Below are 13309 nucleotides of genomic sequence, written 5' to 3'. Positions count from 1 at the left end.
AGAAAATCTGTCATCAAGCCAGACTGTTTCCTTAGGAATCTATTGTAGCAGAATATTTATTCTTTAAACTGACAGCACTTTTTGATTTGCTATTTCTCTGTTATTTCATATTAAATATGTACTGTAGGAGAAAGGCCCAGTGGATGATCTCTGATCCCAGCCACCAGGTTTTGTCTACAAGCCATCAGGCTACTGATATGGTGAAATATCAGACAGTTTACACACCACAAACGTTTTACCACAAACATTTGCACCGTTTTGATATTTATATAGATGTGTATATTTTAACTGTAAATACCATATATTGTATTTCTGTACCACTTATTTATTGATTGATATATTTTTTGCACCATGGCCATGACAAATTCCTTGTTTTTGTACAAACTTGGCAATCAAAGTGATTCTGATTCTGATATTGATGTTAGGTAATATGGAGAGGAGAGGCTAATTAAAAAAAAAGAAAAAAAAAGTTTCGTGTAAAACTGCCAAATTAAACATTCAGCACCCCCCACTGTGCTGTGGCAACCCCTTTTGGCAAGTAGTCCTAGTAACAGTAGCTACACACCCACACAAACACACCTATTTTAATGCATACATAGTGTATTATGTACTATAAGTAATTCTGAAGTCTTTTTGTTAACCCAATGATTTCATCTTGCAGCATGTTTAGAGCAAGTCAGTTTTAAATACTATGCCATCATTCCCATTATTTTATCTCATAGTAACCACTAAAATAATAATGTAATCATATACAGAATAATAAAGGGTGTCTTTTTATTTGTTGCCGTCTTTCAGGGCACTAGAGCATAAAATTGGAATATCATTCCATGATGGTAGTGGAAGAAAGAAAAAAATAATAATTTGATGGCCACAACTCAATTGTATATTTTGTAATTACCATAAAAGGTACTGGGGAAGAACCAAAGCATTTAAGGTGGATGGCTTTTTCATTTTATAATTTGATGGCTTTTTTTCTTTCCTGTCAAACTTTGTCTGTCAAGGGAGCAAGTCTGGAAGAATTTAGAAGCAACATCAATACCTCCGCACACATTATATTTTAAAGGAAATTAATGTGCTCAAAGGTGCCAGCATGAAGACTGAACTCTGATAGGAAAGGGGAAAGCATTTTCATCTACTCCACTTCTCCAGGATGGCTTGATACAAAAAGAAAAGAAATACAGTTTTGTTATATAGTAGACCAAGGTTACTCTTAAGAAAGCTGAATCATAATCACAGAACAAAAGTGCAAAAGAAACGCTGGAAACACGTCAACGGCTCTTTCAAATTCTTCAAACCACTCAGTGAAACAACCTTATGCACTTAAGTTCTTTATACTCTAAAGGACTTTATACTCAAAACATTACTGTCTTGTTTCTTTGATTGACCTAATGTACTTTAGCAACAATGCTCTGAGCTGGTAATTTTCACAAGGGTCCGAGAAACTTTATTTCTAATAAGATGGGTTCTGTGGTTACGACCTTACCTGAAGGTCAAAGCCATGAGGCTCCAGGGAAGGTAGCCGAGAGAGGTTCAAATCTTATCCAGAGAAGATGGCAGGTAGGAGGGCAGGACGGTGATAGTGGTGAGTAGTTTTGTTTCCAAGGCAAAGAGGTTGCAGGGCGAAGCGATGAATCGGTGAAGCATCCAGAAGTTTGAGCTGTAGGTCTTGACGACTGAACTGTGCATAGAAAGAGATCAGGATAAGTACAAGGTATGGATAAAGCAACAAGCTACAAGGAGGCCTAGTTACCACCGTGAGGTACTGTAGCTGACAAACTGGCGGTGAGTTGAGGGCTGTGCTGGTGAAGACTATCACCTAGCTGATTGCTGTTGATGGATTGCAGGTGATAACGACGGGTGAGGACCCAGAGCTCCACAGACACAGAAAAACACAGGATCTAAATGGAAAAGTATTATTCGAAGCACATAGCGCACACTGTGGGAATTTACGACTGCGCGTAAATTCCCCCTAATTTTGGTATGATCCGAGCTCAGGCACTAGGTGACTGAGCACCGCACATGAACGAGGGGAGAGAAGCTGCTGCGAGTTTCCTGTAGGAGAAGTGCAGACAGAGGAGAGCTTAAGTTTGACCAGGTACTAAAGCAAATCATTCGCACTGTACAAATGTAAATATGACGGTGTATCACAAAAGACTGATATCAAACTGATCACTTGACCCATATTACGATACTTGCTCTTGGAGTGAATCAAATGGCGAAATGAAAAGCTGAACAACAACAATGAGTCTTAGCTTACATGTGTGTTTATTTCATATTTTCAGTTGTTACCCTCCACGGCTAAATAAAGCACTCTAAATCGGTTACAGTTATGTACTGATATACAACAATGGACATTAGAGGGTTCTTTCAAAGAAAAAACTCTTTCTATGCAAAACAAGTGAATTTTCAATACACAGCAATATATTCACAGTTGAAACCAGATATTTACATACACTTTATTTATTTTTTACTGTTAAACATCAATTTAGAGTAAACTTTTTTGTTTTAGATAATTAAAATATTGAAATATTTTTTTGAATTAGTTAAATGTCAGTAGGGCTGTTCGATATAACGATATATATCAGATGATGATATAAAAACGTCTATCGTTTCATTTTATGCTATCGTTTGTTTTGTGGTGTCACAAAATAAACTGTTTACAGCAATATTTTTTCATCGTTTTGATGGTCACTGTAGTGGCTATATTAATTTCTTAAAGTTCTCTCTTTCTCTTATATTTAATATAACCACACTACGGACGGACAAGCGCCTGTTTTTATGCGTTGTCGTTAGCAACAACGAAGGTAAAACCATCGCGTGTCCGCTTGTTTATTTTCCATATAAACCTTTCACAATAAAGCTCAAGATCCTGTTGAGACTTTTATGCAGAGTATTTACGGATGAAAAGCAAAAAAGAGCCGTCAGGTGCTAAAAAATAAACCTTAGACTCAAACGTTACAAAAGGCCTTTCCCCGCAGCACGCCGTGTAATAAATACTCACAAAGAAAACGGCGGCCGTTACAACTTATGTCTAAAAATGTATAGTTTCATGCATCGGTTAAAACACTCGACTCTAGGTACATGACGCGCAGCTGGAAACACTTCACGCAAGTCGAGCTGCCCGAGATTCACAGAAAATGTTAAATTTTTGTGATTTATATCGTTATCGGGACGATATCTTATATCGGGATATGAGATTTTGGTAATATCGCACAGCCCTAAATGTCAGAATAAAGAGAGAGAGCCGTCTATTTTAATCACTTTCATCAAATTTAGGAGTATATATACACTAAGTTTATTGTGTCCTTAATTAATATGAAAACTCCAGATGTTTCCATTCTGAGCTTAAGAAGCTTCTGATAGGTTACTAGAGTCCATTTGAGTAAATTGGTGGTACACCTGTGGATGCATATAAGGCACCCGCAAAATACAGAGCCTGTTTCTTTGACATGGGAAAATCAAGAGATATCAACCAAGTATTCTGCATGCCTAGGTGTTTGATTTTATACACATTTATAATGATATTCTGATGATTCATTAGCCAGTATAGGACTAACAATTAACACAATAATGCCTTCATTTGCAGATTAATAGACCTATATTGAATATTAGAACATAAATAACTATTATTTCCTATTGTAAGACAGTTACTTCATCAGTTAGAATCCCTTTTGTTGTAGGCAAATTATTATTATTGCACAGTAATGCAGTTTACCATTTTAAATTGGGTTAAAAAGCCTACTTCTCAATTACATGTGCTGGCATTCTTGGAAGTCTCCCACAGGATATTTCAAAATTATGTTTTTTAAAAAATTGCAAGAAGAGAAAAAAATAAAAACAGGGAATTGTCTGGTTCCAATTTTGAAGAGAAGTTTGGAAGTCCGGAGAAGTGGTATATTCTTCCCCCCAAATGCACTTTTTTGTCTTTATTTTTATTTTTTTAACTTTGTACTGCAGTTATATTGTTAAAGATGAAGTGTTGGGCATATGAAATTTCATTCACTGGGATCTGGTTTATTAATGAGTCTTTATTGGACCACCAAATCTGCTGACTGAGAATAGATGCTCAGATGTTGTTGGAATGAACATGCATAAATAAACTGGCTTCCTGAAACATTTCACTATACATTTATTATATGTAATTTTTTGCCATTCTGCTATTGATTTATACATTGTACAGAAAACATCCTGAGGTAACGGACAAAGACAGACATGAACCACAAGAAAATTAAAGTGCAGTGACTGATACATTTGGCACTGTCTTTATTACAGTAGTTTTTGATGTAAAGATATCCAAGTAAAAAGTACACTTATTGTCCAGCTGATGCTAGCATTTCAGAACTCTCTACCTCCTTCTTTGTGATTTCCAGGAGGGAACTAAATAAGTCATTTCAATTAAACTGGGCTTGCCTTTTGCTTTACAAAGTTAGATTTTTTGTCCTCACACTGGGAGCTTCCTATCCTGTAATTATTTCCAGTACACAGTTGAAGGTTGGCTAACTACATTTTTTAAAAAGCTTCTTCAACACCACTGAGACAATGCAAAAGGACTTAACAGGTTCTTTTTTTTCTCAGCACTTACACTTTCTGACAAAGATAAATGGGTGAAAAGGTTCTGACCCTGCAGTGTGTTTAATAAATTAGATGAGACATTGATTAATTTGCCAGGTCAAATCACCAAAAGCTTCATTAAATGACAGTCTCTTTGGGCCATAAATAATTCATATTCATCACTATAACATTCAGGGTTTTAAATTGCACTGAAGGATATAAGCTGATGACAGTGTCAACTACCTCATAAAACTGCATGTTTAGCAAAACATTACTGGATAACAGCCACATAACCAACAACGAACCATAATTCTGTCAGTGGTATACCTACAGAGGTCCAGTCATTAAGCTTGTAGTCCAGCACTTGGTATGCAGGTATAACAGGGAAAAGAGCAAACAGATTCCTGGACTGCTTTTTGGTTTAGCAGCTTTAGTGTCTATCCCAGAGGTGGCAAAGTACTGTTGCAGCTTTTGAATATGTATGTGAGTTATTGGTCCTGGGGGAGTCACTATATATCCGAGGAATGGCGAAAGGGTGACAATGGGGGCCCAGTCTTCTTTTTCCTTTATCTGGGGCTGTCTACCTCCTGATGTATCTCTCAGCACTACTTGTTCAGATTGCCTCATCTATCATTGGCCTCAGATATGAAAATGTGGATCCCTGCTTTGGGGCCCAGTCACATTGTTACGAGCGCAATCTGGAAGCATCATGGGGGAGGCCCTCATCCAAAGTTGAGGTGGGAGGAGAGGAGGGTGGGGTGGGGTTGCTAGAGAGAAAGTCACAAGGAGAAGAAATGCTCTACTGCAGCGGTCTCCAACCTTTTTTGCGCCATGGACCGGTTTATGCCCGACAATATTTTCATGGACCGGCCTTTAAGGTGTCGCGGATAAATACAACAAAATAAAACTAGTACCGGTACTGAAAAAAAGAAAATTTATTAATAACACACGTGAAAAGACCAAGCAAAACCGAGTAAACGATAAAAACGATAACAAAATAACGCTGAAAACCGATAAAAACCCTGAAAACTATACATTTCACACCTGAGCCTCAACTCTCGCGGCACCAAACGGCACCAAACGACTCACGGACCGGCATCGGTCCGAGGCCCGGGAGTTGGGGACCGCTGATCTACTGTGCATCTTTTTTTTAATCACTGCATTTTTTAAAGAAAAATTTGATTTTTGCCAGCACTGAGATAAGTAATGAACAATACTGAGGCCTTCCCACTGCAGGAGTCTGTTTAAGAGCTTATTAGCCTGGTGAAATCATTTGTATATCATTTGCTTTATGTGTGGAATGTAAAACTAATAAATTACACATGATTCAGTTACTGTCTGTTTTCAAGGACATATGGCCAGCAGCATGGCAGCAATCAACACAGCGCTGTTGCTGTGAAATTAAAGACGTGTTTATGATTATGTTCCCATGCCAAATCTCTCACACCCGCATTTGTTTATTGGCCTCCCTTAATAATGTGTGAAGGGGGATCTTAATTAGATTAGGCTTAATAAAGGAGTTACCAATTTGCATTACACAAGGTCATTCATTATCTTTTCAAACTTGGAAAGCCAGGTTATCTGTTCAGAAAACTTGTTATAGCTGCTTGAAGTAGACACAACTCCAGAATTGGCTCATGCACATTTGCTTATGTGAGTGGCAGCAAGCCATTGAGTGGATGTATTGGTTTTTCATGGTGCCAAAATGGTTTGACGCAAATATGTATGACTTCCAGATGCGAAGACAGAGAACAGCAAGCATGAGTAAAGTTTAGAAATAAATGCTTGAAAGGTTTTGTTTTTTCATATAGTGCATTTTTATTTTGGCTGATTTCTGTTCACATGCCTCTGAATACAAACTTTTTTTTGCAAAGTCATAGTATTGAAGATTCTATTGTGAAGGATATTTTCAAAAGTCCATATGTATTTCACAGGGCCATCTGAAATTTTCTTTCCTCTTTGTACCAAACTGAATACGTGTGCATACTAGGGCTGCAACTAAAGACAATTTTGGTAAGTGACTGATCTAAAAATTCTTCTTTGATTAGTCGATTAGTCAACGATTATTTAAATAACTCCTATCTCCACTTCCTGTGGGCAAACCTCCTGTTCTAGGCTTCAGTACCTCACTTTCTGAAGTCTGCCCACCTGTTAATAATCACCCTGTTGTCTAGTCCCAAAGCAAATAAAAATACTGACCCAGGAAACATAAATTTGAAAATAATCCAATGTGTTTTTAACATTACTCAATTGAACTGTCAGAATAAAAATGAAATGGAAATATTAGGTAATGCAAATTAGGGCACTAGCAGCATTTAAACAAAAAATTAATGTGCAAATAGGAAACTAAAAATGGCTTCTGTCCAAGATTTTATTTTCCAGTCCAAAATAACAAGTTTAACTTTACAGATTTTTCAGTTCATGAAGGAGACGCTTGCTCTTACCCCAGCTATAGGTATATATATATATATATATATATATATATATATATATATATATATATATATATATATATATATATATATATATATATATATATATACACACACATACACACACACACACAATATACACATAGGTAAGCCCTATGTATAATTAATTTTTGATTTGGTCAAACTGACAGATTAACTACCTAACTTCAGGTGGAAGAGGTTTACTATTCAGAATAAACGCTATTGTTAATGTGAGAAAAAAAACTACAACAAATTAGGAGGCAGTGTAGCTATGCCAGTGTAATGGTTTACTATCACATTTCACTCATTAACATTAGCTAACAAAACTGAAATGGTGTTTACTTAGCAGGCATCTTACTAAGAAGTTTCCACCAGGTAAGCTAACATAAAAATTACAGTACAAACACTAACATAAACAAGGTATCAACCATTGACTAGAAAACATGGACGACGCCAAAACGTCTCTATCGCCCCCTTGTGTCTGGCTGCAGTATAGGTCATAAACCCCGCCTCCTCCATGTTAGCGGATGGGACTGCGGTCAGACTAAAATAAATTAATTCTCCTTAGATAATTTTTTCCAAAGATTCTTTCTTTTGTTTTCAATAGTTCTCATCACGCTGATTGATGTTCAAGGGGTCTCCTTTCCCATAAGTTTGATTCTAATTCCTACCGCGGTGATGTTAAATTGGGGTGAAACGTCATCATAAGAGTCAAAGGAGCTTGCAAAGAAAAGCGTCTGGACTTCTTTAAGTTACTTGAAGACGTTTCACCTCTCATCCGAGAGGCTTCTTCAGTTCTAAGGTCAAATGGTGGAGAGTCCCAGATACCATACAAAGATCACTACTCTCCTCAGTGACAACAATACCTACGAAGCCTTAAAGTGAGACCCCACAAGCAGCTACAAAAAGAAAGTTATAGCTTGCCTTCAAGACTTGGAAAAGGACAAAATCATTGACCGCCTTACTTATCACCGCCTTTACCCAGGGGATGCCATACCCTGCATTTACGGACTTCCAAAAATCCACAAGGAAGCTGTCCCACTCAGACCCATAGTCAGTAGCATAAACTCAGCCACTTATAACATTGCAAAACACCTTGCTACCATCCTTGCTCCTCTCGTGGGGAACACCCCACACCACATCAAGAACTCCACCGACTTCACTGACAAGGTCCAGAAACTTACCCTGGATCCAGATGAAACCATAGTGTCCTTTGATGTAGTCTCTCTCTTCACTTGCATACCCACCACGGAGGCAGTGGAGACTGTCAGAAAACGACTACAAGAAGACAGCTCCTTGGAGGACAGGACCAACTTCACACCCGATCAGATTTGCACACTGTTAGACCTCTGCCTCACCACTACATATTTCAAATACAACGAAGGCTATTACAGACAAAAACATGGCTGTGCTATGGGCTCCCCCGTGTCACCTATTGTAGCCAACCTTTACATGGAGGAAGTGGAAAGGAAGGCTCTTGGCTCTTTCAAAGGAAGAGTACCCAGCCACTGGTACAGATATGTAGACGACACCTGGGTCAAAATCAAGACACAAGAAGTGGAATCCTTCACTGCGCACATCAACGCTGTGGATAAAAACATCAAGTTCACCAGGGAAGACACGAAGGATGACTGTTTGCCTTTCCTGGACTGCGCTGTGCACATTGAAGAGAATGGCAACCTCAACATCGAAGTTTACCGGAAGCCCACACACACGGACCAGTACCTCCTGTTTGACTCCCATCACCCTCTGGAACACAAACTTGGAGTAATTAGGACCCTACACCACCGGGCAGAACATGTTCCCTCTAAGCCTGAAGGGAAAAAGAAGGAACACACACATGTAAAGGAAGCACTCAAAACGTGCGGCTATCCTAAATGGGCGTTTTTAAAGTCAGCAAAGAGGCACAGAAAAGAAGATCAGACACCAGCGAGGGAGGATAAGAAGGACAGGCGCAACAACATTGTCATCCCCTATGTAGCCGGTGTATCAGAGAAACTCAGGAGGGTTTTCTCCAAGCATGACATCCCGGTATACTTCAGACCCAGCAACACACTCAGACAAAAACTGGTTCACCCGAAAGACAAAACGCCAAAACACAGACTTAACAATGTGGTGTATGCCGTACAGTGCAGCGAGGAATGCCCAGACCTCTACATTGGAGAGACCAAACAGCCACTTCACAAGCGCATGGCACAACACAGAAGAGCCACCTCCACAGGACAAGATTCAGCTGTCCATCTGCATCTTAAGGATAAAGGTCACTCTTTCGAGGATGCCAATGTTCACATTTTGGACAGAGAGGACAGATGGTTTGAAAGAGGAGTGAAAGAAGCCATCTATGTCCACTGTGAGCGACCATCTTTGAACAGAGGCGGTGGTTTACGACACCAACTCTCTGCCATCTATAATCCAGTTTTGAGATCCCTTCCCAGACGCCTTAAGGCCCACTCACACCCTGGGCCATCTGACCTCAGGAATTCGCATGATAAGGTGGGGCCAGGTTTCACAGTGAAATCACCCGAAACTCTGGCTGATTGGGACCCACACCCAGTTCCACACCTTGGCTCAGGCGATTAGAGGATCATCAGGGGCTCCTTTTGTCCCTCTGTGGGGGGACACTCCCACTAGGGTTATATCTGGGACTCTCCACCATTTGACCTTAGAACTGAAGAAGCCTCTCGGATGAGAGGTGAAACGTCTTCAAGTAACTTAAAGAAGTCCAGACGCTTTTCTTTGCAAGCTCCTTTGACTACGATGACCTGGATGACTGAGAACCTTCACAGACATGTCATCATAAGAGCTTTGACTGACAGCTGCAGTCACGGAGAAACTTGCGTATCTCTGTTCGCGAATAGCAGATAGAGCGTAGGCTCTGAGAGGACGCCCAGCGTTTACGCTACGAAAACACGACCGAGTGTTTTAACCTGACAGCCTGAGGTGTTCTTCAGTAAACTGGACTACCCGACAGAAGGACCCGAGGCCCCGCTGTACTTTTTCGGTAAGTTAAGAGTAGCAGGTGTGTAGCATCGCTAACAAGCTAGCAACAAGCCTTCAACACAGTGTGTATGCTAGCGGCTAAGCTAACTAACAAATTAACAACAGAGTGATTTTAGAACTATAAGATGATAAGCTGTGTGTCTTTTTTTTATAACAGTGACATGGTTGTATTTACCTTAATTAAACGAGTCGTCAGTCGCGGTAAACCAGCAAAAAACTCGAGCAGCCGGGCTACGTAAAAAGTGTAGGGGGACGTGTTTGCGGTCACGTCCAGCGGGTGTGTGGGCGGGAGCGTTACACAGTCGCTCCACCTCAAGGCAGCCTCCACAAGCGGGGTATTTTGGCTTCATTTTTGCACAATGGTAGGAGGCGGGGTCGCGTCGTCCATGTTTTCTACAGTCCATGGTATCAACATGAAGCACTGACTTAATTCTCTAAAACTGACCCATTCAGAGTTGACATGACAGCTGCAGGGTGCTGGTGCTCGTGCACTGCTGTCAGGCTGTCGTGGATTTACTGTGAAATTTTACATTTTGTTAAATCTCATTTTCCCTCTTCTTCCATCCTCCTGTTTAGCTGATCGCTCTTGGTTCTTCTTCGTTAGTATGAAGTGCAGTCTTACCAGATGATAGAGTCAATACTGCCCCCGTAGCTTCCTTTAGTGTATTGCAGTTGCAAAAACACATTTATGTGGTATTAGTATATGATGCGATGACAATAAAGTTCCACTTTGACAAATTTTTATAGGCGATGTCATTGAGTATAGCGACAAATTGTTGCAGCCCTAGTGCACACCCAAAGAGAGAATATATATTATTTGTGTCCAAAAGTTGATTCTGTTCATCTGGTCGTCCAGATGAAGTGTCCAGGCTTTTCGAACATAGAATTATCACTCTACACACATCCTTTATTGACAGGTATGCACATTTCTAGCTATTAGGTTGTTGCACTGAGTACTCCCTAGTGATGCCTAAAAGAGAGATCTGAGGAGCTGTCTGGATTGTCATGTAACACAGCTGAGGTGAAAGTATGAACAGAGGAGGAGACCTGTGTGCTAATCCCACAATCAACGGTGTCTCCACGGAGGGGTTTAGCATAAAAGCAACAGCTGCAGTGCTGCATTGGTCACCCAACAAAAACCCCAGGTCATCTGGCAGAGGTTTAATCAACACCCAAAACACAGCAGTTCAATTGAGCAGATTAAAGTCAGTGTTTCCTTTCTTTTCCCTTTCCCCTGTACATTTTGAATGTCTTTCATACCCATATGTTCAAGGTTGAAATTGCATATGAAGCACTAGGTAGGTTCTAAAGTCTCTGGTATAATGAGAGAAACAAAACACGTTAAATCTCTATCGACTTTATTTGTCACTCAAGACTCTCTTCAGACAGTCTTTCAAGGGCCATGAAGCAGTTCTAATGTGAAAATTAAAGATTTTCTGTGTGAACACATGTTTTAACTGAAATCTCTGATTACTATAATGGAGTAAGACTTTGTAATTCTAGCTGTCTAAATGGCTGCATTAAATTACAGAGGAGAAAGGTAAATGTCTACCCAAACACTGAGTCTGACATAATTCTATGTCTACCAAATGGATCAAACTGTATAAACAATAGCCAAGATACCAATTACAGTATAACTTGGCACTTACTGCTGTCTACTGTCAGTGGCAGTGTGGCTCAGGAAAAGGGGAATTAATGTATAATTCATGTACAAATAAACCTTTCAGTGCAAAGACAAATTTGTACCAGCATCACTATTCTAAAAGACTGACACAATGGGTACATGGACCTCCCTCGTGTGTGTGCCTTCAGACACTTTCCCCTGCCTTTTCAATTATAATGACTTTGGAACTAGCGCTGCAGTGGATGTCATAATATCTCAGTGACTCATCTCCTCTCTGTGGTCTTGTGTAAATAAGTCTTATTTTGGGACAAAATACAACTTTATTGACTCCTTGGTGTTGTGTTTGCAATTATGATCAGTTTGCAGGTTTGTTTGTTTTTTGTCTTTTAATAATTATCATCAATTAATTATCACTCAAAAAATGTTATACAGAAATGTTGTATCTCTTTCACCATTAAGCCTTGGCTATACTCTGTTGTGAACATGGACAACTAAAGACCTAGTTGCCATGAAGCCATTCCTTGTATACTTCTTTGAAGCCCTCTGCCTGGGGGCAATGGATAATTGATTTCTTGTACAGTAAATTCTACACCGATAACACTGCACAGTCACAATAAACCTCACCATCCTATCAAAATTTATGTCACTCAGGCCCAAGTAGACCCTAGCGGACACAGAAAGCATAATTGAGGCTTTAGAGTAAAATCTGCCTAACCTAGAAAGGTTGATGGACTGACATGACATATTTTTGTAGACTGATAATTCCTGGAGTATAAATCATGATGATTTGGATTACACAGAGACCATCCATCATGACCATTCCCCACTAGTGTAAATATCAATCTATTCGAGTTGTTCTTGGAAATTAAATCATTTTGCATATATATTTTAATGAAAATTCTGTTTTTTCCTATTCTTGCTGTTCAGGAATTCCTAAACATAGATAGCAACAAATCTTTCTGGCAAAACTTCACCTATTTCCAAGGTGCATGGAGAAGACGACGATCTGATGGCGTGAAGACAAGTATTAAGGAACAACTTTATTAGGTGACCAACGTGTTTCGAGCTGTAGCCTTCATCAGGGTCATTGCAGAATATCAAACAGTTTGTGTTTAAATAAAAAACAGGAAACAGAAAAAGTCCAAGTGGACCAATCACACATTCACAAATGACCAATTAGCATTTAGGAATTCCTAAATGCCATGCTGTCATATTATGGAGCCCTGTCCAAAAGTGCTTATGTCCAATGTGCATATGTTTTTAAGTGATCAAGATTAAGCAGTTCAGGGTGGCAACTGGGAAACCAGTGATGGAGACAGTGAGGATATGCCAAGATGCCAGTAACGGAGACCTTCAACTGACAAAAACAATCTGGTGGCATGACCAGAGGCTGCTGTGGGTGATAAGGATTCTCTGGTGGTGTGGCCAGTGGCTGGTGTTGTCAGAGGACATGCTACCCCTCAGGAAGCTGGCTTTGGTGGGGAAGACAATAGCGAGAGAGCTATGCTAGTGTTAGCATAGGGTGGAACATAAACAGCCATAATTAGCACAAACGTTAGCTTCCGCTTTAGAAAAAGGTAGTGATTTAGCAGAAATGGACTCTGGAGCACACCCTCAGTGTTTCACATTAGTTGTCACTGTTTACAGTACTATAAATTAGTGTTTACTACTTATTACAAAT

General features: G+C 39.7%; 1 long non-coding RNA gene across 3 annotated transcripts in view; it reads right to left on the bottom strand.

The window, feature by feature from the left end:
* Positions 1–10835, bottom strand: part of LOC146526160 (uncharacterized) — a 52324-nt gene extending 41489 nt beyond the window's left edge. The window contains exons 1-2 of one of the 3 annotated variants that reach the window (XR_014874124.1): positions 10450–10835; positions 1484–1678 (exon numbers count right to left, since the gene is read on the bottom strand). This is a non-coding gene — a long non-coding RNA (uncharacterized LOC146526160). Of the gene's footprint in view, positions 1–1483; positions 1679–10179 lie in introns of all 3 variants that reach the window. The other 2 variants (XR_014874125.1, XR_014874123.1) reach the window with 2 other exon arrangements.
* Positions 10836–13309: the final 2474 nt, after the last annotated feature.

Source organism: Neolamprologus multifasciatus, chromosome 1 (assembly GCF_963576455.1).
Source record: "Neolamprologus multifasciatus chromosome 1, fNeoMul1.2, whole genome shotgun sequence".
Classification (NCBI taxonomy): domain Eukaryota; kingdom Metazoa; phylum Chordata; class Actinopteri; order Cichliformes; family Cichlidae; genus Neolamprologus; species Neolamprologus multifasciatus.
This window is presented reverse-complemented; position numbering and strand designations above follow the sequence as displayed.